This window comes from Hemiscyllium ocellatum, chromosome 4 (genome assembly GCF_020745735.1).
Source record: "Hemiscyllium ocellatum isolate sHemOce1 chromosome 4, sHemOce1.pat.X.cur, whole genome shotgun sequence".
In the NCBI taxonomy this organism is placed as follows: domain Eukaryota; kingdom Metazoa; phylum Chordata; class Chondrichthyes; order Orectolobiformes; family Hemiscylliidae; genus Hemiscyllium; species Hemiscyllium ocellatum.
The window spans coordinates 8,695,675-8,722,411 of record NC_083404.1 but is presented as its reverse complement, the minus strand read 5'-3'; the positions used below and the strand labels follow the sequence as shown (position 1 = coordinate 8,722,411).

General features: G+C 44.2%; 1 protein-coding gene across 3 annotated transcripts in view; it reads right to left on the bottom strand.

The window, feature by feature from the left end:
* sulf1 (sulfatase 1) overlaps positions 1–5,695 on the bottom strand; it is a 390,572-nt gene extending 384,877 nt beyond the window's left edge. For all 3 annotated transcript variants that reach the window (XM_060822708.1, XM_060822711.1, XM_060822709.1), the window contains exon 1: positions 5,565–5,695. The gene's annotated coding sequence lies outside the window, so the exon portion shown is untranslated. The remainder of the gene's footprint in view (positions 1–5,564) is intronic.
* Positions 5,696–26,737: the final 21,042 nt, after the last annotated feature.

Below are 26,737 nucleotides of genomic sequence, written 5' to 3'. Positions count from 1 at the left end.
GAGCGCGTGTGTGTGTGTGTGTGAGAGAGAGAGAGAGAGAGAGAGACAGAGAGAGAGAGAGAGAGAGAGAGAGAGAGAGAGAGAAAGAGAGCGATATCAACTTATTAACCATATGGTTAGTGGATAACCCTTGTCATTTCCTTCCAGATCCTAATCCTGCTGTTGATGATCAATTACAGCTGGCACCATGGTCTCTTGCATCATGTGAATAACTAGTTTGTGCACTGGGTAATGTTGGAGAACAGAGAGAGCTAGGGGCTCAAGTACATAATTCTTTGAAATTTGTGTCACATGTAGACAGGACAGTTTAGCACGCTTTCCTTCATTGGTCAGACTTTGAGTACAGGAGTTGGGATGTCATGTTAGCGTTGTCCAGGATATTGGTGAGGCCTCTCGGACTACTGGAGATCAGCACACTAAAGAAGCTCCACAGCTGGAGTACTGTGTACAGTTCTGGCCTCCCTTCTTTGGGAAGGATATCGTTCAATTGGAAAGGGTTCGGGAAAGATTTACCAGGATGTTGCTGGGAATGTAAGGGTTAAGTTACAAGGAGAGGCTGGATAGACTGGGAGTTTTTTCGCTGCAGTGTATGAGGTTAAAGGGTTGAGGAGAGGTTTATAAAGTCATGAGGGACATAGATTGGATGAATAACTAGGGTCTTTTCCCGAGTGTGGGGGAGTACAAAATTAAAGGGCATATTTTTAATGAGAGAGAAGAAAGATTTTAAAAGGACATGGGGGCAATTGTTTTATGCACGGGATGACCCGTGTGTGGAATGAACTGCCAGAGCAAGTGCTGGATGCAGGTACAGTTGCAACATTTAAAAGACATTTAAATCAGTACATAAATAGGAAAGATTTGTAGGGATATGGTCTAAATGAGGCAAGTGGGACGAGCTTGGTGTGGGACAGATTGGATGGAAGGGTTTGTTTCCATGCTGTATGACTCTATGATTCCTTGAAATCATCAAAACTTCCTTCAGTACCTAACATACTCGATACAATGGGCTTTTGGAACTTTAAAGAGCTACACAAAGGTCAAGACAGTTGTAGTACTGTAGGTACATTCAGAAAGAAAGGTTTCCATTCATAAAGAACATTCACAGTCACTAAACTATTTCCTAAGTGCTCTACAGCCATTGAAGCACTTTTTAAGTGTCCATAGCTGTGGGATATGTATGGCCGGTGTCCATGCCGTATGCACGGAGACACTGGTGCCTGGTGTTTCACTGGAAAATTACTTGGAGCAAGCAGTGAGCTGAAGGGGCCAAGTACTTGCTCTAACTTCCATGGTCTCTTGTTTGTTTGCAGTGGGGGTGGTATGCCTGGAAATGGCACATTAATGAAGTGAGATTTGCAGTTAATAAGCTTACTATCAGTAATCAACCCCCCTGATCAGCCAATTGCCACTACCTAGTGGAAATTTCACCTTGACATTCAGAATGTAACTAAAGGACATAGCGAGTTGCTCCTGATGTCAAGATAGGCCTTGTTGAACCTCTCCTGTCATTCTGCCACATTTCTCTGCCCATGTCATTTCAGCATCTCGACAATTCCCTCCATTGCAACTAATTTGCACACTGCAAATTTCCACAGAAATATATCGATCCACCAGATTATTTTTGTTGCAATATTTGTAGTAGGATTAATATTGGTCAGGACACTAAGAAAACTCCATAATCTTCTTCCAGATAATGTCATGGAATGGTTTCTATTACCTGAGAGGGTCAAGGGGATCTCCTCTTTAATATTTCTTCACAAAGGCAGGACAGCACTCCCTCAGTACTGCACTGGGGCTTGGAAGATGACTTCCCTCCAGATTTAGTACATTATGTGTGGAAAAACCCAATAAGTCTGATTGGCCAGCAGCTCCATCAATCCTGGCAGCACCTTGGATTTTTGGGACTGAGATATTTTGCGATTAAAGGTAACTTGCAGAATAGACAAATAATTGGCAAGTGAACATCGATACAGGTAAAGGTGAGGCCATTCTCCTTTTAATGTGCAAAAGGGAGGCATCTTAATGTTGGAAAGCTGGAAGTCTAGGTAAGATTGAGGAAGAAATGATTATAAATATACCGACTGCTAAATATTGCTTCATTGGTTAAAAATGAAATCAAGCATGCAGCTTTATTCCTAAAGGATAGAATTGAAAAATAAGGAGGTCATGTTGCATCTGGGTTAAACGAATCTACATGCATATCTAGTCATTGTCATTAGTTCATATTGTTAAAAGAGCAGAGAGGTTCCAGTGAAGATATAGCGAAGTTTGCGAGGATGATACCTGAAATCTGTCAGGATGTGTAACAGTACTGACACACTGGGTCGCTTTTCCCACAAAGAAAGAAAGCTGAGGGGTGACCTAATAGAGAAATTTAACTTCACAAAAGGTTTTAGCAAAGTGGGTATGTGAAGGCTGCTAATATTTGGGTTAGACGCCATCAAGCAGCACGGTGACTCGGGGATCAGCACTGCTGCCTCACAACACCAGGAACCCGGGTTCGATTCCACTCTCGGGTGACTGGTTGCACATTCCCCCCTATGTCTGTGTGGGTTTCCTCTGGGGGGTCTGGTTTCCTCCCACAATCCAAAGATGTGCAGATTAGTCATGCTAAAAACTGCCCATAGAGTCCAGGGGTGTGCAGGTTAGGTGGGTTAGCCACAGTGAAAAACCCCACGTGGGGTTACGGAGATAATGTGGGTCTGGGTAGGGTGCTCTTTGGTGGGTAAGTGCAGACTCTATGAGCTGAATGGCCACTTTTAGCACCGTAGGGATTCACAGTCACTGAGAAATCTAACAGAGAATTCAGAAGAAAACTCTTTTCTCAAATAATGGTGAGAGCATGAAACCTGCTACCACAGGGAGTAGTTGAAGCAAACTGTGCAGATGCATTTAAGGAAAAGTTAGATGTCAGGGAGAAGGGATTATGTTGGAAGATTGAAATGAGGAAATGTGAAAGAAGACTTAATGGCAAGATTCTGGGGAGTGTTGCTGAACAAAGAGACCTTGGAGTGCAGGTTCATTGCTCCTTGAAAGTAGAGTCGCAGGGAGATAGGATAGTGAAGAAGGTGTTTGGTATCCTTTCTTTTTTTAGACAGAGCATTGAGTATAGGAGTTGGGAGGTCATGTTGTGGCTGTACAGGACATTGGTTAGATGATTTTTGGAATATTGTGTGCAATTCTGGTCTCCTTCCTATCAGAAAGATGTTGTGAAACTTGAAAGGGTTCAGAAAAGATTTACAAGGATGTTGCCAGGGTTGGAGGATTTGAGCTACAGGGAGAGGCTGAATAGGCTGGGGCTGTTTTCCCTGGAGCGTCGGAGACTGAGGGGTGACCTTATAGAGGTTTATAAAATCATGACGGGCATTGATAGGGTAAATAGACAAGGTATTTTCTCTGGGGTGCAGGAGTCCAGAATTAGAGGGCATAGGTTTAGGGTGAGAGGGGAAAGATATAAAAGGGACACGCAGAGGGTGGTACGTGTATGGAATGAGCTGCCAGAGGAAGTGGTGGAGACTGATACAATTACAACATTTAAAAGGCATCTGGATGGGTATATGAATTGAAAGGGTTTAGAGGGATAATGGGTCAAGTGCTGGCAAATGGGACTAGATTAGATTAAGATATCTGGTCAGCATGGATGAGTTGGACCGAAAGGTCTGTTTCCGTGCTGTATATCTCTATGACCCTATGACTGCAGTGGAGCATAATCACCAAGGTAGACTGGTTTGGTGGAATAGCCTGTTTCTATGTCATATATCCCATGTATGTATGTAGGCATGTGCAGTAGGCCAGAGCTTGGTGGTGGAGAAGGTCCTGGGTCATGTTAAGCCTGAGCATTGGGCGGTGAGGGTTTGGCAAGCTTGCGGTGAGAGGGGTGGGGAGTTGGTGGCACAAAGGTGGTGTGGGGTGGATTTTAAACTCCTTACAAATAGGAAGAAGGAGGGTGGGTCTTCATTTTCTGAGGGGTGTTACTATTACGGGAAGACACCCTCCACAGCTAATAGATTAGATTACAGTGTGGAAACAGGCCCTTCGGCCCAACAAGTCCACACCGATCCGCCGAAGCGCAACCCACCCATACCCCTACATTTACCCCTTACCTAACACTACGGACAATTTAACATGGCCAATTCACCTGACCTGCACATCTTTGTGTCTGTGGGAGGAAACCGGAGCACCCGGAGGAAACCCAGGCAGACACGGGGAGAATGTGCAAACTCCAGACAGTCAGTCGCCTGAGACGGGAATTGAACCCGGGTCTCTGGCGCTGTGAGGCAGCAGTGCTAACCACTGTGCCACCGTGTTGCCCACAAATAACCCCAGCCCTTTCTTCCTGCAATTTAAAAAACAATTTGTAAAACCATGTTTTACCACACTAGCCCAATTGCTGCACCAAGCATATTATGAGAAGGGCAGGATAACATTGTGGTTCACTGAGCTTTTAACAATTACTGATTTACATCTGGTGACAGTGCTGTGAATATTGCTGACCACCCCCACTCTGTGTTCTCGGGGTGAGCTCAGGGTGGGTCAGAGTGAATATGGGCATCTATTCTGTTTTGTGTGTGCTCATACTGGAAACACAACTGGGGGAGGGTGCGGGCAAAGTTCAGCACAGAGAATTGGAACTCAAACCCACAGTCATTTGCCTCAGAGCTTCCAGTGATACAAATTGAACCAGTTTTGACATTATCTAACGGCGGAGTTAGAAGCAGTTAATGATCCCTTTATACAACACTAGAATGGGATCTACCCTGATCTGGCAGCATCTGTAGAGAGAAAGAATCAACAAGGTTTCAGGTCCAGTGACCCTTCTTCAGAACTGGAGCAGAAACATTAACTCTGCTTTCTCTCTCTCCACATATGCTGCCAGACCTGCCGAGCTTTTCCAGCAATGTCTGTTTCTGTTTCCAATTTCCAGCATTTCATTTGGCTTTTATGTGGTGTGGAGGTGCCCCTATTGGACTGGGGTGAACAAGGTCACATGACACCGGGTTATAATCCAGCAGATTTATCTAAAATCACAAGCTTTTGGAGCGCTGCCCTTTACTGAGGTGAAGGGTTGTTTGGAATCTTCCTTGCTGTTTGGGGCTGTGCAATTTTAAGAGGGGGTTGGAGTGTCAGTCAGCAAACTGGAACTGATGTATTGATGTCACATAAGCAATTCACAATTTGACAGCTGGTGAATATTCAGCGAACGCCCTGCATCAATATAACGCCTGACACTGTTCACTCCAGAAGTGTGTGCCGTTTTGGAACTTGAGGGAGTCTTACATTTGTCAACCAAATTCAATTCGCTGCTGGTCAACTCTGCTCATCTCCCCGTCATACAGGGTTGGGAAAGGGGCACACGGGTGCTCCCACAGCTGGTGAAAGTGAATGAGGCACCTCATGTCAGTGGCTGACAGTCCCAACAGCTCAGGGAGGTGAGCGAACAGAATCCTGCTGCAATGGGAGGAATCAGCGACCCAAGCTGAATCTTTCATTTAATTCTGTTCGCGCGTTGCAGCAAAGGTAGGACCATGACAGAAACAACCCACAGAGCACAGAAATTCCCATACCTTTCAGTTCCTGCAACACGGTTGTCGGTAAACTTTGGTGCTGAAAATAAACCTTCAAATCCTGCTGGTCATTGCTGCTGCCTCTCGCCTGGTTATTCGGACTGCCTTGGAATACAGCTGTGTCTGGATGCCTCGATCTTTTGTATTGCTCATCTGACGCACTGCCAGCCCTCCTAACTCAGGATGTGCTTGCATATGCATGAACGCAGAGCACTGGAAAACTATCCCTTCCTTGTCCTTTATCCCACCGGTGGCTGCCCTCAGATGTATTTCTCCCTCCAACCTTCTGGAGACCTTTAATTAGCACTCATTGTTCTCCGTTTACCCGGCTGCCTGCTATCTTCACTTTAGAAATGCAAACTTTGTCACTGAATCAATCAACAAACTCAACGTGTCTTATTTTTCAGTCCTGGGGAGGGAAGGACAGGAAGGAAAGCGAATGTGGTGCTTGCTTACCTTCGAGCTAAGGGGAGCCTTTCTCATTTACAAAATGTCACACATAAGTCTCACTTCTTTCTACATATGATATCCCTCCTTCCCTCCCCCATCTGTTCAGGTATTGAGAATTGAGAGTCCTGTATTATTATTGTCTGGACACACTCCTTGAAGTATTCACAATGTTATCAGGCAATAGTTAGTACTAATCATACCAAGAGAAGATTGATCTATTTTTATTCACTGGTCAGTGTTCTGCACAAACGTTGCAGAAAAATTAAATAGAACTACAAACAAATTGTGACATATTATTTTAGCACACAATTCTCATAACCCATCATGTTACAATTTTGAAGGTACCATTGAAGTTGTTCAAAATACCAGAAGACACAGATTGGCAATTAAAGATATTCTAGGATTTACATCCTTTAGATTATGTCTTGTTTTCTAATAGTACAATAAAAGGCTTTTCTTATCAGCTCAACATCTCTCAGCACCTGGTAATGAGAGCGTTCTTTGTTCAGTCTAATTCCCTGAATTACACAGAGGCAGAGAGAGAGCCAGAGACAGTGAAAAGGTTCACTGTTTGCTATGTAGACTTGCCTATTGACTGCCCTCAATTGACTGAAACTCCATCAGATAACAGCCTAGCCTTACCTCTTATATCACTGAAAGCCAAGCTAAAGTACATACTGGAACATTTCTAAGCAGTCTTTGGGTATGAATACACACAGGACAGATTCGAGAGTGACTCTGAACTGTGTTAAATTTTAATATGTGTTGATGACCTTTAGTAAGCCGTAACAGATCAATACAGGTCAAATAAATCAATCAATAGTGCATTTAAACAAATTTGACTCGATATTACAGCAGAAGTTAGAATTATATAATGCGATGGACTAAACATTTTTCTTAAAAATACCATATTGGTCTTGAATCATTGAGTCTGTTTCTCTCTTCTCAGACTGCCAAACCTTTTGAGTTTCTCAAGGACTTTCTGTTTTTATTTCAGATTTCTAGCAGCCACATTATTTTAATTAAGTCAACAAGATAGATGTACGGCATTAACTCACCAAAGCAGCCCCTCAAAACAGCCAACCTCTACCCATGCAAAAAACTACAGAGAGCTGTGAACCCACCAGTCCATTACACAAACCAGCCTCCCATCTACTGACTCTATCTGTTCTTCCCACTGCTTCAGGAAACCAACATCAGCAAAGACCCTTCCCACTCCTGTTCTACTCTCTTCTACCATCTTCTATCAGACAGGAGATATAAAAGTTTGAATATACATTTGAACAGATTCAAGGACAGTTTTTTCCCCATAGTTATTTATCAGACTTTTGAATGGACCTCTCAAATATGTATTCTGATCTCTCTCTCTCTCTCTGTGTGCACCTTCTCTGGAACACTGCACTCTGTTCTGCTACCCTGAAGCACTTTGTATGGTACGATCTGTCTGTATACAACACAAAACCACACTTTTCACTGCATCTGGGTACATGTGACAGCAATCAATCAATCAATCACCTAGAATGATAAAGGCAGCAGATAAATGGAAACACAACCACCTCCAAGCCACTCATCATCCTGACTTGGGAATATATTGCCGTTTCTTCAACATCACTGAGTCAAAATCCTGGAATTCCCTCCCTAACAGCACTGTGGGTACATTCCCAAAAGTTCAAGTAAGCAGCTCACTACCAACTTTCACAGGACAATTAAGGATTGACAATAAACGCTGGCCGAGCCAAGGTTCATGTCCTGTAATTTTAAAAAGTTTGACATTTTATGTTAATTTAATGAAACAAATTAATATAACTTTAAAAAATTCTCTCTTGAGATGTCGATGCCACTGATTGGCCAGCATTTATTACCTGTGCTTGGTTGCCCTGAGAAGGTGGTGGAGAGCTGCCTTCTTGAACTGCTGTGGTCCATATGCTGTAGGCTTGCCTTAACAAGAGAGTTCCTGATGAAGGGCTTTTGCCCGAAACGTCGATTTTACTGCTCCTCAGATGCTGTGCTCTTCCAGCACCACTGATCCAGAATCTGGTTTCCAGCATCTGCAGTCATTGGTTTTACCTTCCAGGATTTTGACCTCGTGGCAATAAAAAGAACAATGATATATCTCTGAATCAGGATGGTGAGTGGCTTGGATGGAGCTTTCAGGTGGTGGTGTTCCCATGTATGTGCTGCTCTTGTCCTTCTAGATGAAAGTGGTTTTGGATTTGGAGGGCTCTGTATAATGGTCTTTGGTGAATTTCTGCAGTGCATCTTATAGATAGTACACACTATTGCTGCTCCTGAGCATTGGTGGCACAGGGAATGAATGTTTGTGGACATATTACCAACCAAGCAGGTTACTTTGTCCTGGATAGTCTCAGGTTTCTTGACTGTTGTTGGAGCTGCACCCATCCAGGCAAGTTGGGCATATTCCATCGCTCTCCTGACTTGGCCGTGTATGGTGGGCAGGATTTGGGGAGTCAGGAGGTGAATTTCATACTGCAATATTCCTAGCTTCTGACCTGCCCTTGTAGCCACTGTCTTTAGAGGTCCAGTTGAGTTTCTGGACAATAGTAATCCCAAGGATATTGATAATGGGGGATTCAGTGATGATAATTCCATTGAATGCCAAGGAGCATTGGTTAGATTGGCTCTTATTGGTGACGGTCATAGCCTGGCATTTGTGTGACATGAATGTTACTGCCACATGTCACCCCTCAGCCTCCGACACTCCAGAGAAAATAGCCCCATCTTGTTCAGCCTCTCCCTGTAGCTCAGATCTTCCAACCCTGGCAACATCCTTGTAAATCTTTTCTGAACCCTTTCAAGTTTCACAACATCTTTCTGATAGGAAGGAGATCAGAACTGCAGGATATTGTCCAGATCTTGTTGCATTTAGACATGGACTGCTTCAGTATCTGAGAATTTGTGAATGGTGCTGAACATTGTGCAATCGTTGGTGAGCATCCCCACTTCTGATCTAAAGAAGAAAGAAGGTGATTGATGAAGCAGCTGAAGATAGTTGGGTCCTGAGGAACTCCTGCAGAGATATCCTGGAGCTGAAAGAATTGACTGCCAACAATCCTATGTGCCAACCATGACTCCAACCATCAGAGTTTGCCCCCTGATGCCACACTCAGTCAAATTCTCATATTCTAGATTACTACATTTCAGGTGCTTCACAGTATCATAAAAAAAATGACCAATGCTTTATTTTCCTTTCTTTTAATGCTGACTACATCTATATAAGGAGGTTGTGTACTCAGATAAACACTGTTGCTATGCAGCTTCTCAGCGAGGCTTCTACTATTTGCCCCAACTCTGGCAATGAAGGGAAATGATTCGGACTTCGATTCAAAGGTCCTGTTGGATAGAGCATTGCAGAAATAGGATGTCCATTACATGCAGGACCCACTGCAGGGACAATGACACCAGACCATGACACCCTAGTCTGTGGTCATGACCTGGGTCAGTGCAGTATCAGCTGCCTGGTAGAAAGCTCATCAGCGAAGGACAAAAGTCAATAACCTTTTCCATTCCATCACTTCTAAGTTCCACCATGTACTGTCCAATACCTCACATATCTGGTCGGCATGGACAGGTTGGACTGAAGGGTCTGTTTCCATGCTGTACATCTCTATGACTCCAAGGCTCTATGGTAGCTATCTCTGATACTGTACCCACCTCCACCAAGGATCAGGCCCCATCAGTCTGTCCATTGCCTGTGACATCTTTCCTCACTCACTGTCATCCACCACAAGTCGTGATCTCACTAACACTGCAAGCCCTCTGTGGTGCCTAGTCACTTGCTCAAGACACGTCCCCAACTGCACCAAAAGGAGAAAAGCTGTGCCACCCACTTTCATATTGTTGAATACCTGCCTCCTTCTTAATCCAGGAAGAAAACAGTTCACAATAGAGTCATAGAGTCATAGAGACATACAGCATGGAAACAGACCCTTCGGTCCAACCCGTCCATGCCGACCAGATATCCCAACCCAATCTAGTCCCACCTGCCAGCACCCAGCCCGTATCCCTCCAAACCCTTCCTATTCATATACCCATCCAAATGCCTCTTAAATGTTGCAATAGTACCAGCCTCCACCACTTCCTCTGGCAGCTCATTCCATACATGTACCACCATCTGTGTGAAAAAGCTGCCCCTTAGGTCTCTTTTAATCTTTCCCCTCTCACCTTAAACCTTTGCCTCTAGTTCTGGACTCCCCGCCCAAGCGAAAAGACTTTGTCTATTTATCCTATCCATGACCCTTATAATTTTGTAAACCTCTATAAGGTCACCCCTCAGCCTCCGACACTCCAGGGAAAACAGCCCCAGCCTGTTCAGCCTCTCCCTGTAGGTCAAATCTTCCAACCCCGGCAACATCCTTGTAAATCTTTTCTGAACCCTTTCAGGTTTCACAACATCTTTCCGATAGGAACGAGACCAGAATTACACGCAATATTCCAACAGTGGCCTAACCAATGTCCTGTACAGCCGCAACATGACCTCCCAACTCCTGTACTCAATACTCTGACCAATAAAGGAAAGCATACCAAACGCCTTCTTCACTATCCTATCTACCTGCGACTCCATTTTCAAGGAACTATGAACCTGCACTCCAAGGTCTCTTTGTTCAGCAACACTCCCTAGGACCTTACCATTAAGTGTATAAGTCCTGCTAAGATTTGCTTTCACAAAATGCAGCACCTCGCATTTATCTGAATTAAACTTCAACTGCCACTTCTCAGCCCATTGGCCCATCTGGTCCAGATCCTGTTGTAATCTGAGGTAACCCTCTTCGCTGTCCACTACACCTCCAATTTTGGTGTCATCTGCAAACTTACTAACTGTACCTCTTATGCTCGCATCCAAATCATTTATGTAAATGACAAACAGTAGAGGGCACAGCACCGATCCTTGTGGCATTCCCCTGGTCACAGGTCTCCAGTCTGAAAAACAACCCTCCACCACCACTCTCTGTCTTCTACCTTTGAGCCAGTTCTGTATCCAAATGACTAGTTCTCCCTGTATTCCATGAGATCTAATCTTGCTAATCAGTTTCCCATGTGGAACCTTGTCAAACACCTTACTGAAGTCCATATAGATCACATCTACCGCTCTGCCCTCATCAATCCTCTTTGTTACTTCTTCAAAAAACTCAATCAAGTTTGTGAGACATGATTTCCCACGCACAAAGCCATGTTGACTATCCCGAATCAGTCCTTGCCTTTCCAAATACATGTATATCCTGCCCCTCAGGATTCCTTCCAACAACTTGCCCACCACCGAGGTCAGGCTCACTGGTCTATAATTCTCTGGCTTGTCCTTACCGCCCTTCTTAACAGTGGCATCACGTTTGCCAACCTCCAGTCTTCTGGCACCTCACCTGTGACTATCGATGATACAAATATCTCAGAAGGAGGTCCAGCAATCACTTCTCTAGCTTCCCACAGAGTTCTTGGGTACACCTGATCAGGTCCTGGGGATTTATCCACCTTTAACCGTTTCAAGACATCCAGCACTTCCTCCTCTGTAATCTGAACATTTTGCAAGATGTCACCATCTATTTCCCTACAGTCTATATCTTCCATATCCTTTTCCACAGTAAATACTGTTGCAAAATATTAATTTAGTATCTCCCCCATTTTCTCCATATAAAGGCCGCCTTGCTGATCTTTGAGGGGCCCTATTCTCTCCCTAGTATTCCTTTTCTCCTTAATATATTTGTAAAACCCCTTTGGATTCTCCTTAATTCTATTTGCCAAAGCTATCTCATGTCCCCGTTTTGCCCTCCTGATTTCCCTCTTAAGTATACTCCTACTTTCTTTATACTCTTCTAAGGATTCACTCGATCTATCCTGTTTGTATTTGACATATGCTTCCTTCTTTTTCTTAACTAAACCCTCAATTTCTTTAGTCATCCAGCATTCCCTATACCTACCAGCCTTCCCTTTCACCCTGACAGGAATATACTTTCTCTGGATTCTTGTTATCTCATTTCTGAAGGCTTCCCATTTTCCAGCCGTCCCTTTACCTAAGAACATCTGCCTCCAATCAGCTTTTGAAAGTTCTTGCCAAATACCGTCAAAATTGGCCTTTCTCCAATTTAGAACTTCAACTTTTAGATCTGGTCTATCCTTTTCCATCACTATTGTAAAACGAATAGAATTATGGTCACTGGCCCCAAAGTGCTCCCCCACTGACACCTCAGTCACCTGCCCTGCCTTATTTCCCAAGAGTAGGTCAAGTTTTGCACCTTCTCTAGTAGGCACATCCACATACTGAATCAGAAAATTGTCTTGTACACACTTAAGAAATTCCTCTCCATCTAAACCTTTAACACTATGGCAGTCCCAGTCGATGTTTGGAAAATTAATTTCCCCTACCATAACTACCTTATTATTCTTACAGATAGCTGAGATCTATTTACAAGTTTGTTTCTCAATTTCCCTCTGACTATTGGGGTGGTCTATAATACAATCCCAATAAGGTGATCCCAATAAGGAATTTCTCAGTTCCACCCAAATACCTTCCCTGGATGTATTCCCGGGGATATCCTCCCTTAGCACAGCTGTAATGCTATCCCTTATCAAAAATGTCACTCCCCCTCCTCTGTTGCCTCCCTTTCCGTCCTTCCTATAGCATTTGTATCCTGGAACATTCAGCTGCCAGTCCTGCCCATCCCTGAGCCATGTTTCTGTAATTACTATGATATCCCAGTCCCACGTTCCTAACCATGCCTTGAGTTCATCTGCCTTCCCTGTTAGCCCCCTTGCATTGAAATAAATGCAGTTTAATTTATTAGTCCTACCTTGTCCCTGCCTGCCCTGACTGTTTGACCCACTTCTGTTCTCAGCTGTACCCGTCTCAGATCGATCTCTTTCCTCACTATCTCCCTGGGTACCCCCCCCCCACCGCCCACCTTACTAGTTTAAATCCTCCCAAGCAGTTCTAGCAAATTTCCCTGCCAGTATATTAGTCCCCTTCCAATTTAGGTGCAATCCGTCCTTCTTGTATAGTCACTTCTACCCCAAAAGAGATTCCAATGATCCAAAACTAGGGTGATCCTGGTGAATGGTGGGCTGCCTGGCACTTAGCTTCTTACCCCTTATATAGAGATTGTCCTTACTCTGACTGCTCTGAGTGGCCAAGAAAGAGTAAGGACAGCAGATGCTGGAGATCAGAGTCAAACGTTGTGGCGCTGGAAAAACACAGCCGGTCAGGCAGCATCTGAGGAGTAGGAAAATCGACATTTCGGTCATGATGCCTGATTCTCCTGCTCCTCAGCTTCCTGACCTGCTGTACTCAGAATGGCTGCCTGACTATGTTTGAGCCCTTGGACTGGTATCAGAAGCTGGTTTGACTTCCTTTGCCAGGACCTCCTGACTGAACACTATGTCCTTTGACTTTCCTGAGCATTGCTGACAATGGTGACCAGTTTCCTGACTTTGTGTCCATGCTAAACAACACACCAAAACACCAGTACTGTTAGCCAGCTAGGGCAGCACATAAAAAACAAGACAGTGATGCTGTGAACATCCAAGTAGGCTCAACATGACTAAGTGATCAGAGAGTAAGGCAAGAGGATGGAAATGCAGCCTGGTCCAGTTCATGAGCTAGAAGTGACCTTTGAATACAAAGTGTCCTTGCTGCAACATTACAATTGTTCAGTGCGTCGAGTATCAGAGTTGAGACTTCATCCAATGTGCCTTTTCAGCAATACTCAAGTCTGTCCTACCAAATAACTAGTTGGACCAGTATGGACTGTCCTACAGCAAGTGACCATTCAGACAATCCTTGTTCATGAGTCTAGTTGGCTAGAGCTGGCAGACTACATCATTGTAGGGTGTATCACAGATGAGCAAACCAGGTATTGCTCATAGCCATTATCAATAGTTGTGCATTTTTCCAAATGGGCAATATGATATGTATAAACTCCTAAAACATCCTTTTTGTGGATTAAGGCAAGGTTTGAACCTCGGATCAGATTACTGCCTGGTAATTGTTACCAGGTATCTATTATTCCCTATTTAACTTAATGAGTAAAAGCCAAATTTAACTCCATTATTTTTCTTAAATAAACTTTTAGTGTAAGATATCGTGCCGATAATTTGGAGACAGCACCTAATGTTTCTCATTGCGGGAAAAGAAGTGGAATATTTCGAAAGCTGTCTCTCAGTTCTGCAAAACTCATACTTTGGCAGTTATCTTTCAGCAAATTGTTTCTTATTTGGAAGATTAACAGGGAAGTGCCTGAGGCAGTGTAATTCCCTGAAAAACAGCATTTGTATTTTCCCACAGTCTTAACTGTGGGTTCACAATCAGAAGCCCAGTAATGACTGAATCTGATACTGTCATGTGTCCAATATGCCACTGGCTGTTACAATTTCAGTCCTTAGCTTGGCCAGATGGTTAATCTGACAGCCTGCGATGCTGTTAGATTTGTTGATAATGTAGCTTTTAAATATATAAAACTGTTTAATGGCTAAATACAACCATCTGTTACTGAAGGTATTGTTTCTATAAGAGAAGTACTACACTTGGGATTCCCTTCTGGAACCAAAGTCAGAGCAATAAGGTCAGCAACGTGGTGATGCATTGCATTGGAGATTTAAACATTGGGTCATATCATTGTAGATTTTGTATCTAAGCTTTCATTGGTGTCCAAAGCCTTTCTGACATAATGCTCAGAATGGCAAGCAGCATGGCCATATTCTCTCCTTTGGAAAGCTGCTTCATGGCACAAACGTCAGTCTCTATGTTATTTGTAGTACCTTAATTAGAAAGTTTACTCACAATTGCTTGGGGTGTGTGCTGTGGAAGTCCTTAAATGTCCTCCAAAACTCCAGATAACCATGACAAGGAGGAACAGGAGTACGCCATTCGGCCCCTTGAGCCCGGTTCTACATTCAGTAAGATTGTGGCTGATCCAACGTGCCTCATGCCCACTTTCCTGCCTTTCTTTGATTTCCAGACTGATCATGGATCCATCGCTGCATTAAATATACACAAGGATTCTGCCCCCACTGCTCGGGGATCAAGCAGAAGTCAACGGAATGTTTTTGAAGACACTTTGTGGGACAAATTGAAGCAGAATCATTCCATCTGGTCTGATGGAAACTGTAGGTAAAAAATGAGGTCTGCAGATGCTGGAGATCACAGTTGAAAATGTGTTGCTGGTTAAAGCACAGCAGGTCAGGCAGCATCCAAGGAATAGGAAACTCGACGTTTCGGGCATAAGCCCTTTAACAGGAAGGGCTGATTCCTGATGAAGGGCTTATGCCCGAAACGTCGAGTTTCCTATTCCTTGGATGCTGCCTGACCTGCTGTGCTTTAACCAGCAACACATTTTCAACTGATGGAAACTGTAGCCCACTGACAGCCCCTACTCAACCGTCTACTAGAATGGTCTCCCATAACCTTCCTCCCCAGCTTGGCCTGCCAATCAGTTCACCATGGAATATCCTTTCCTCCCATAGCTCTCAGGAGCTGTTTCTGGGCAATGGTTTCCGACAAAGTGCCGAAGCCTCCTGCTCTCCCTTGACTATAGCATCTGAAAACACATCCGGTTCCACATATATGGTGATGCCATCCAACTGTACCTCCTGAGCATCTCGCTAAGTGCCTGTATTCTCCCTATTTGTTTCTTCACTTGCTCAGAGACAGAAGTAAATTAACAGAAATTTCCTGCAATTCCGCATTGGGAAAACTGAAACAATACTGATTGGTACGTAGTATATTTTTGAAAAACTCAACTGGAATCCTACCATTCTTCAACCCAGAATCCTTTGCTGCGATTATTAATCACCGTCATTGTGTTTACTACTCTTGTGTTAAGAGTCAATAGCTCAACAGTCCCCTTTGTTCTCCTTGACTCCAAATACTTCCAATCAAAATGAATCACTTCACACTTCTCTGCATTAAGTTCAATTTGTCACTCGATTGCTCATTCCTGCAACTTCTTTTGAAGTTCTGCACTAATATTCTTGCGGTTCACAATACTTCCAACTTATTATCAGCAAATCTCGATGGAAAAACTGGAACAAATTCACTGCCTTTCAACATTGCTTTAGCTCAGGTAAAGTAGAAATGCTTTAAGGGTGTCAAGTCTGGAAGGCTGGAGTTCACGCTATCCCAGCAGAAAAGTGGTGGAAGTATGAAATTAGCCACCTGGCTACTTAAGAAGATTTTGATACCAGGTCAAATCAACAGGCCAGGTTCTATTCATATGGGGCATTGACTGGCCTGTGCCTATAGAGATGTTTGGTTATAGTCCAGCAGGTTTATTCCTGCCATTTAGATTTGTTCAATATATCATTTCAGTTGCATGACATTATAATCTTTTGCTATAACTTCTGTGTCTTATGATCCTGTTCCATAGCTACATGATGAAGGAGCAGCGCTCCGAAAGCTAGTGGTTTCAAATCAACCTGTTTGACTATAACCTGGTGTTGTGTGATTTTTAACTTTCTCCACCCCAGTCCAACACCGGCACCTTCACATCATAGAGATGCTGGCAATACATGGATTTGCACTACTTACTGCGATATTGCAGCCTTCGGTTGTGGAATAAAAGCAAATACTTTTCTTCAATCATTACTTTTGCACAGTCTTGAGGCCTTTCTAAAGCAGCCTGAGAGAGAGAGAGTGTGTGTGTGTGTGTGTGTGTGTGTGTGTGTGTGTGTGTGTGTGTGTGTGTGTGTGTGTGTGTGTGTGTGTGAAGACAATTGACTCCAACAGCCACACCCTTCTTCCTTTGTGCCAAGTATGATTCCAACCAGTGGAACTTTCTCCAATTGATTCCCATTGACTCCAGTTTTGCCGGGGGTCTTTAATCCCACACACATTTAAATGTGGCAATCATCCCGGCACATGGTGGCTCAGTGGTTAACACCACTGCCTCACTGTACTGGGGACTCAGGTTCGATTCCATCCTCAGGCGACAATGTGGAGTTTTGCACATTCTCTTCATGTCTGCGTGGGTTTCCTCCCGATGCTCTGGTTTCCTCCCACAGCCCAAAGATGTGCAGGTTAGGTGAATTGGCCATGCTAAATTGGCCCATTGTGTCCAGGGATGTGCAGGCTAGGTGAATGAGTCCTAGGAAATGCAGTGTTACAGGTATAGGGTAAGGGGTGGTACGCTCTTTGGAGGATTGCTGTGGACTTGATGGACTCTATGGTCTGTTTCCACATTGTAGGGGATTCTATGATCTACCCAAGTTGAATCTCTAAGAGGCAGATACTGAATAGAAAGGCTTCTGCCCAAAGTTCTTTCCAATCTCCCTCTCCCCAAGTGCCTGGGACACAATGATCCTCCCCACTGGAATCTGAGGCCCCGAGTACAGATCTGCACGGAATGTACATACATTGAGATGGACTAATTGGGAGTGATGCAAAATAGATTAATAAGCAAAATATATATTAAATGAAGAGAAATCTGTACAAGCCCTGCAGAAAGAAAAGGGAAGAAATTCACTCAGATGTTAAACTATGAACAAAGCAGCATTAGTATGGTTGGTCAAATATGGCTGCTTCATTTGCTGATAACATAAAGATAACGTGTTGCTGGAAAAGCGCAGCACATTTTCAGCTCTGATCTCCAGCATCTGCAGTCCTCACTTTCTCCTAGAACTTAAAGTTAACATAAAGAAAGGTGGAAAAGTAATTTGTGAAGAGGAGATAAGGAAGCTACAAACATTTATACAGGGGTCCCCAATTTACAAATGTCCAACCTCCAAATACTCATATTGACAAATGCAATGCCACACAGGGTGTAATTTTAAAGATTGGACATATACATGTTTCCTGTATTTACAAACAGTTATTTTATATTGCCCTGCATCGTGTTCCAACTTACATCAAATTGACTCATGAACAAGCTCAAGAACAAAATCTTTTTGCAAGCCAGGGGCTGCCTGTCGATAATTTAAGGGAATAGGCAAAGATCTAATAAATGGAATACAATGTAGAAAAATGTGGAATTAGTCCATTCTGGCATATTATCTGACTTAAGAGTGATTGCAAAGCTCTGACATACAAATGGATCTGGGTATCTGAATACATGAATCACAAAGTATATGGATACAGCAAATAATTGGGAACAAGGATAGCCCTTGAAGGAGGAACTAAGCAAGGTCAGTGTTGTTTTCTATTAACAGGGCAATCCCTTGTTATGGCCTCAATGTTTACCTATGGATGGTGAGGTGAGTTATCATAGATTCAGAGAGATGTACTGTACAGAAACAGACCCTTCGGTCCAACCAGTCCATGCTGACTAGCTATCCCAGTCCAATCTAGTCCTACCTGCCAGCACCCAGCCCATATTCCTCCAAACTCTTCCTATTCATGCACACATCCAAATGCCTCATAAATGTTGCAATTGTACCAGCCTCCACCACTTCCTCTGGCAGTTCATTCCATACCCGTACCACCCTCTGTGTGAAAAAGTTGCTCCTTAGGTCACTTTTACATCTTTCCCCTCTCACCCTAAACCTATGCCCTCTAGTTCTGGACTCCTCCAACCCGGGGAAAAGATTTTGCCTATTTATCCTCTCCATGCCCCTCATAATTTTGTAAACCTCTCTAAGGTCACCCTCAGCCTCCGATGCTCCAGGGAAAACAGCCCCAGCCTGTTCAGCCTCTCCCTGTAGCTCAGATCCTCCAACCCTGGCAACATCCTTGTAAATCTTTTCTGAACCCTTTCAAGTTTCACAACATCTTTCCGATAGGAAGGAGACCAGAATTGCACGCAATATTCCAACAGTAGCCTAACCAATATCCTGTACAGCTGCAACATGACCTCCCAACTCCTGTACTCACAACTCTGACCAATAAAGGAAAGCATACCAAACACCTTCTTCACTATCTTATCTACCTGCGACTCCACTTTCAAGGAGCTATGAACCTGCACTCCAAGGTCTCTTTGTTCAGCAACACTCCCTAGAACCTTACCATTAAGTGTATAAGTCTTGCAAAGATTTGTTTTCCCAAAATGCAGCACTCGCATTTATCCAAATTAAACTCCATCTGCCACTTCTCAACCCATTGGCCCATCTAATCAAGATCCCGTTGTAATCTGAGGTAACCCTCTTTGCTGTCCACTACACCTCCAATTTTGGTGTCATCTGCAACCTTACTAACTATACTCCTGATTTGGTAATGTCTACAAAATGCCATGAAGCAGTGAGGTTTTTAAGCTGTCATTATGAAACTGAGAGCTGTTGCCTGTGATGACCGTGTCTATGGTGCCACGTGTGGCAAAAAAACTCTTTATGTATAGGTATAACCACAATCAAAATGGGGCCGCGTAGGTATTTGACTTAAAACCACCAGAAGGGATAGTCAATAACAATGAGGCAGATTTCACTTTTGAAAACAAGAAGAGCCACCTTGAAGTCGCCATGAGTGAGATGGCAATGGTGAGGCTATCAAGATCTCTTGTATTCTTGTCAATGGATGATAGAAGATTTCGAGACCATGTGTATTCAATGTTCTTCGATAGAACTGACCACCAGATGGAGACCACTTGGTGATTCCTAGGTGTCCCGGTATAAGCATTGGAGAAGGTACAGACTGACGATCATAGGAATGACAACTTGGTCATTGAAGATGAACAAGTCATCTATTAGACTAATGCAGAAACATTTCTCCAAATATTGTTTTGAATTACACTGAGTTGGGATGTATTAGTCCATCCAGTGCCACAGTTCTTCTGCATTTGTACACATCCAGCACTGGCCTTCCGAGCTGAGTGAATTTCATCCAATTCCTGAGTGGGTGCCTAGAGAAACTTAGTCAACAAAGAAATATTGGATTCCATGTCCTCAACAAAATAATCATCACCCTGGGCTGGTTTTCAGACAGGGATGTGGAACAAAGCATCACCCATTGTCTTGGATATACTCTGTGGTACACAGAAGACAGCACTGGACCTTTGGATTCAGGGTGGCCTCTTTTCTAGCCCTTGGTTATTAAGGAGGGCTGTTAATAACTTGTTGATAATGAATTTGAAACGTAGGACAAAATCAGATCAATTTTGACAGGCCCAGGAGATGTCCAGTGCCTCTTTTTTAATGATTGCACCTTGTTGCTCCTTTGCTGTCAGTCATGGGGAAGCACAATGGTCTGGTTGGCAGGAAGCATCATTCGGGATTTGGGAACAGTTCCTAGGTCAGTGAGCATGCATTGGTTCAAACAATGGTAGACAGGTCAGGGTCGCATCTGTAGTTCTCACTTTCCCTCAAAGTCATAATGGCCCTGGATTTAGTAGGCATCCTAAAATAAAGGCTGGTCATGTTTCAGGGGTTGTTGATGTGTGTCAAACTGTTAGGAACTTGTCAATCAGCATGGATTACAGTATTATCCAAAAGGCACATAACTGTGTTAAGGCCCCCTGGAATGTCTGTCATGGCTCGCTGGATGATTTTGGGTCCTGGGGCAACTCCAAATGGTGGATGATTAAATCAGTTCTTCCAAAGCAACAGAAGTAGTTAAGGGTATGGACGTTTCATCTGAGTAGAGCTAGCTGAAGCCGTTGCGTATGTTTAATTTCATGAAGACCTAGCTCCTCACAAGATTTGTGAAGCTTACATCTACAGATGCAGCTACGTGAGGTCGGCACAAATGAGTAAAGAATGCTTTAGTTTAGATACAGACACAAGGTTGGTTTGGGTTGTTGGAGACATCATGCCTCATGTAGCCTGGCTTTATTCTCCTTTCTGATAGATTGTAGGAAAGGCTGTGGAACCTTTCTTGAGATGAATAGACAGACAGACTTGGGATTTGGTTTTGTGATGACATGATAAGCCATTTGCAGCTTGCTGTATTCTGTGGATATTTTTGTAAATTGTCTCTTGACCATATCTGGGGGTCTGTCCTGTCTGTTTAACTCATCCACCAGGCAGATAAGGAGCAAGCCTGTGTATGTTCTGTGACTCAGTAAAGAGTAATCGAGATTGTGGATGACATAAAGGAATTCATTCATTTATCTTCCCTTGGAATGAATCATGGTGGTCATCTGACTTCCGACCTGCTGTGGGTATCCCCAGGGCCATGGATTTGAAGGTTAGTTGGCTGGAGAAATGGACCCTTTCATATCCAGTTATCTAACACAGAGCGTCACCAAGAGAATCAACATCTTTTGCAGATTCTTGGGTGCCCATGTTGATTTTATTTACTGGTTTATGACAGGTATTCCCTTTAAAACTGAAGTAGGAATCCATGGATTTAATGGCCTGTTCATATTCAGCAAATTCTCCATCAGCGATGTTCCTAGAATGTTGGCACAGCGCCAAATGGAATATATTGAGTACAGTGGTCTGATCGAGACGGGGTTTCTCACTGAGTTGGCAATTTGCAATCGACCAAATCAGCGATACTTTGCTTTCCCTCTCCACAGGTGAACATAGAACATAGAACATAGAAGGATACAGCGCAGTACAGGCCCTTCGGCCCTCGATGTTGCGCCGACCGAATCCTACCTAACCTATACTAGCCCAATAACTTCCAAATGCCTATCCAATGCCCGCTTAAATGACCATAAAGAAGGAGAGTTCACCACTGATACGGGCAGGGCATTCCATGAACTCACAACCCGCTGTGTGAAGAATCTACCCCTAACATCTGTCCTATACCTACCACCCCTTAATTTAAAGCTATGTCCCCTAGTAACACCTGACTCCATTAGCGGTAAAAGGTTCTTAGTATCTACCCTATCTAAACCCCTAATCATCTTATACACTTCTATCAGATCTCCCCTAAACCTTCTCTTCTCCAATGAGAACAGCCCCAAGTGCCTCAGCCTTTCCTCATAAGATTTTCCTACCATTCCAGGCAACATCCTGGTAAACCTCCTCTGCACTCGTTCTAAAGCTTCCACATCCTTCCTATAGTATGGCGACCAAAACTGCACACAATACTCCAGATGAGGCCGCACCAGAGTCTTATACAACTGCAACATGACCTCAGGACTCCGGAACTCAATTCCTCTGCCAATAAAGCCCAGTACACCATATGCCTTCCTCACAGCACTATTTACCTGGGTGGCAACTTTCAGAGATCTGTGTACATGGACACCAAGATCCCTCTGCTCATCCACACTACCAAGTAGCCTACCATTAGCCCAGTAATCCATCATCTTGTTATTCCTACCAAAGTGAACGACTTCGCACTTAGCTACATTGAATTCCATTTGCCACATTTCCGCCCAGCTCTGCAACTTATCTATATCCCGCTGTAACCTACCACTTCCTTCCTCACTATCCACAACTCCACCGACTTTTGTGTCATCCGCAAACTTGCTTACCCAGCTTTCAAGTCCTTCCTCTAGATCATTTATAAAGATAACAAAAAGCAATGGTCCCAAAACAGATCCTTGTGGTACACCGCTAGTAACTGCGCTCCAAGATGAACATAATCCATCAACTACTACCCTCTGTCTCCTTCCAGCCAGCCAATTCCTAATCCAAACCTCTAATGTATCCTCAATGCCATACCTCCGTAGTTTTAGCATTAGCCTACCAAGGGGAACCTTATCGAACGCCTTACTAAAATCCATATACACAACATCTACTGCTTTACCCTCGTCCACTTCCTTAGTCACCTTCTCAAAGAACTCAATAAGGTTTGTGAGGCACGACCTGCCCTTCACAAAACCATGCTGGCTATCCCTGATCACGTTATTCCTACCCAGATGTTCATAAATCTTATCCCTTACCATTCTCTGGTAAGAGATGGTGCTGGCAGAGATGCTGAGTTTCTCCACAGTTTCGCTGTCAGAGACTCAGAGTCATAGAGATGTACAGCACGGAAACAGACCCTTCAGTCCAACCCGTCCATGCCGACCAGATATCCCAGCCCAATCTCGACCCCCCGGCAGCACCCAGCCCATATCCCTCCAAACCCTTCCTATTCATATACCCATCCAAATGCCTCTTAAACATTGCAATTGTACCAGTCTCCACCACTTCCTCTGGCAGCTCATTCCATACACGCACCACCCTCTGCGTGAAAAAGCTACCCCTTAGGTCTCTTTTATATCTTTCCCCTCCCACCCTAAACCTATGCCCTCTAGCTCTGTCATTTTCTGTTTTTATTTTAGATTTCCAGCATCCACAGTCCTTTATTTAAGTTCATTGGAACGTAGTTGCCTCAGGTTCTAGTTATCAGACCTCATTTGGTGATGATCTATTACATCGTCATGCTGAAGCCTAATAGTGTTACACACAAACGCTGCACTACATACCCTCAGAGAAGAAAAACAGAATGGAAATGGGGTTTCAGCAAAGGGAGGGAGGGTCGGGTGAACAGGGGATAAGGTCAGAAGGAGCAGGAGTGACGACGGGGTGGAAATCAGGAAACAGGGGAAACGAGGACAGAGGAGGGGGAGTGAGATCAGTGGGAAGGAGACAGATGACAGGGGAGGGGACAGAGAGGACAGGGGAGTGGGGAGTGAGGACAGGGGGAGAGGGAGTGAGGGCGGGGGGAAGTGAGGACCGGAGGAGGGAGAGCGAGGACAGGGGGAGGGGACAGAGAGGACAGGGGGAGGGGGGAGTGAGGACAGGGGAGGGGAGAGTGAGGACAGGGAGAGGGGGAGAGAGGACATGGGGAGGGGAGAGTGAGGACAGGGAGAGGGGGAGTGAGGACGGGGGAGGGGGGAATGAGGACAGGGGTAGTGGGGAGAAAGGATGGGGGAAGGGGGAGGTGGACGGGGGGAGGGGTGAGGGAGGACAGGAGGGGGTAAGTGAGGACATGGGGAGGGGGGAGTGAGGACATGGGGAGGGGGGAGTGAGGACATGGGGAGGGGGATTGAGGATGGGGAGGGGGTAGTGGGGACATGGGGAGGGAGAGAGAGGACAGGGAGAGGGGAGTGAGGACTGGGGGAGGGGAGAGAGAGAACAGGGAGGGGGTAGTGAGGACTGGGGGAGGGGAGAGAGAGGGCAGGGAAGGGAGAGAGAGAACAGGGAGGGGGGAGTGAGGACGGGGAGGGGGTAGAGAGGACTGGGAGGGGAGTGTGAGGTTAGGGGGAGGGGGAAAGAGGACGGGGAGAGATGATTGAGGATGGGGAAGGGAGAGTGAGGACGGGGGAGGGGAGAGTGGAGACAGGGGTAGGGGGGAGAGAGGACAAGGGGAGGGGGAAGAGAGAACGGGGTGGGGGGTGAGGACAGAGGGAGGGGGAGTGTGGACGGGGGAGGGAGAGAGAGGACAGGGGAGGGTGGAGTGAGGATGGGGGGAGGGGGAAGTGAGGTCAGGGGAGGGGGAGGGGGAGTGAGGTCAGGGGAGGGGGGAGTGAGGTCAGGGGAGGGGGGAGTGAGGTCAGCGGGAGGGGGAAGGAAGACATATAAATGTAAGTGGTATGTTGTGTACGTGGATGTGGTGACAGCCGACATGGCTGCAGGAAAATGACTTGGTAATGGAATGTGAAGAGGTTCTAGTCTTAAATGGGATGAGATTGGATTTACAATTATATCCCAATGACATTGCAATACTCCAAGAGCAGCACACCAGAGTTTTGTACAGCTGCAGCATGACCTCGTGGCTCCGAAACTCGATCCCCCTGCTTATAAAAGCTAACACGCCACATGCCTTCTTAATGGCCCTATCATCCTAGGAGGCAACTTTGAGGGATTTATGTACATGGACACCAAGATCTCTGTGCTCATCTACACTACCAAGAATCTTAACTTTCACCTAGTACTCTGCATTCCTGTTACTCCTTCCAAAGTGAATCAACTCACACTTTTCTGCATTAAACTCCATTTGCCACCTCTCAGCCCAGCTCTGCAGCTTATCTATGTTTCTCTGTAATCTATAGCATCCTTTGGCACTATCGGCAACTCTACCGACCTTAGTGTCATCCACAAATTTACTAACCCATCCTTCTATGCCCTCATCCAGATCATTTATATAAATGACAAACAACAATGGATCCAATACAGATCCTTTCGGTACACACTAGTAATTGAACTCCAGGATTTACATTTCCCATCAACCCACCCACCCTCTGTCTTCTTCCAGCTGGCCAATTTCTGATCCAAATCACCAAATCCCACATCTCCATATTTTGTGCAGTAGCCTACTGTTGGGAATCTTATCAAACATCTTACTGAAATCCATATACATTACATCAACCGGTTTACCCTCATCCACCTGTTTGGTCACCATTTCAAAGAACTCAATAAGGTTTGTGAGGCATGACCTACCCTTCATAACACTATGTTGACTATCCCTAATCAACTTATTTCTATTGAGATGATTATAAATCCTATCTCTTACAACCTTTTCAAAGTTAAAAATCACACAACACCAGGTTATAGTTCAACAGGTTTAATTGGAAGCACACTAGCTTTCGGAGCATCGCTCCTTCATGGTGATGTTCATCTGATGAAGGAGCGACGCTCCAAAAGCTAGTGCTTCCAATTAAACCTGTTAGAATGGTGACCAAACAGGTGGGTGAGAGTAAAGCCCAGTCCAACACTGGTATCTGCAAATCATAATCTTTTCAAACACTTCATACATTATAAATTATATTTGTCACAGAAATATACATGTGACAATAATAATAATTCATTCATTCATTCACCAACCCTAAATGACATAATAAATATTAACATTAAACCTTTCTGATCTTTGCATCCTTATACAGCGCAATACATGCAATGCATTTGGATTTTGAAATGACACTTGATAAGGTGCCACACAAATCGTTACTGAACAATATTGATAAACAAATTGGAAACAGAGAGTCAGGTTAAAAGGTTATTTTTCAGCTGGCAAACTATAATGAATGGAATGCCACCAAACTCACCTAATTACAATCTGCATCTTAGCTGAAGGAGCATAAGCTAAACTTGTTGATAGAAATATTGGCAGAGAATAAGCTGCCAAGTGGATCCAATGAGTCTGCAAAAAAGATATAGTTAGTGCAAGAGGAAAAGTACCAGAAAAGTCCAGGCCCAGTGTAATATCAATTGCTAGAATTTGCTCAGACCAGTATGTTACCAGAATCAAACTGACACAAAATGGGCTGAGAGATATAACAGGAATATAGTGATGTGCCTTAGAAGGAACTGATGAATAATTTGTGTAAATTAGATTGAGATGAGATTATTTAATAACCCTGTGTGTTTGGAGTTATGTAATTGGATAACACATACCCATAATTGTGTGTGATTGGATCACAGACACCCTTGACTATGTGTGATTGGACAACTGCAACTAACTTAGATGTGCTGTTACAACTGTAACAATAGGTATTTAATTTGTGGAATTCATACATCATTTTCAGCTATATTCAAATGCTCAATAAAATAGTGAACAAAAAAGCTTGAGACGACTCTGATTACTGTGCGTGAGGAGGATAATTGAACTCCCAATACAGTTAGCTTAAATGAGTGGGAAAAGAATGGCAGATTGAGTATAATGTGACACCTACGTTTCACTCCCCTACCTTTTATTCCAGTGTCACCTTTGTAACAGTATTGTTGACACTACCTCCTTCAATGGTTCTAGCTAATAATCTGTAAACATTAAAAATCTCAGCCATACCATTGGAATGCAGCCAAAGGTGCCTGGATAGTTATTAATGGCTCTATCACTCCTAACAGATATGGAAGACTGGCTATTGCTGTCATACAAACACACTATCATTCTTTTTTCTCTATATCTTTTACTGTTAACATGAACTGTTTTGGATTGCTGAAATGAAGGGATAAGTCATGTGCTGATGACATAGTCA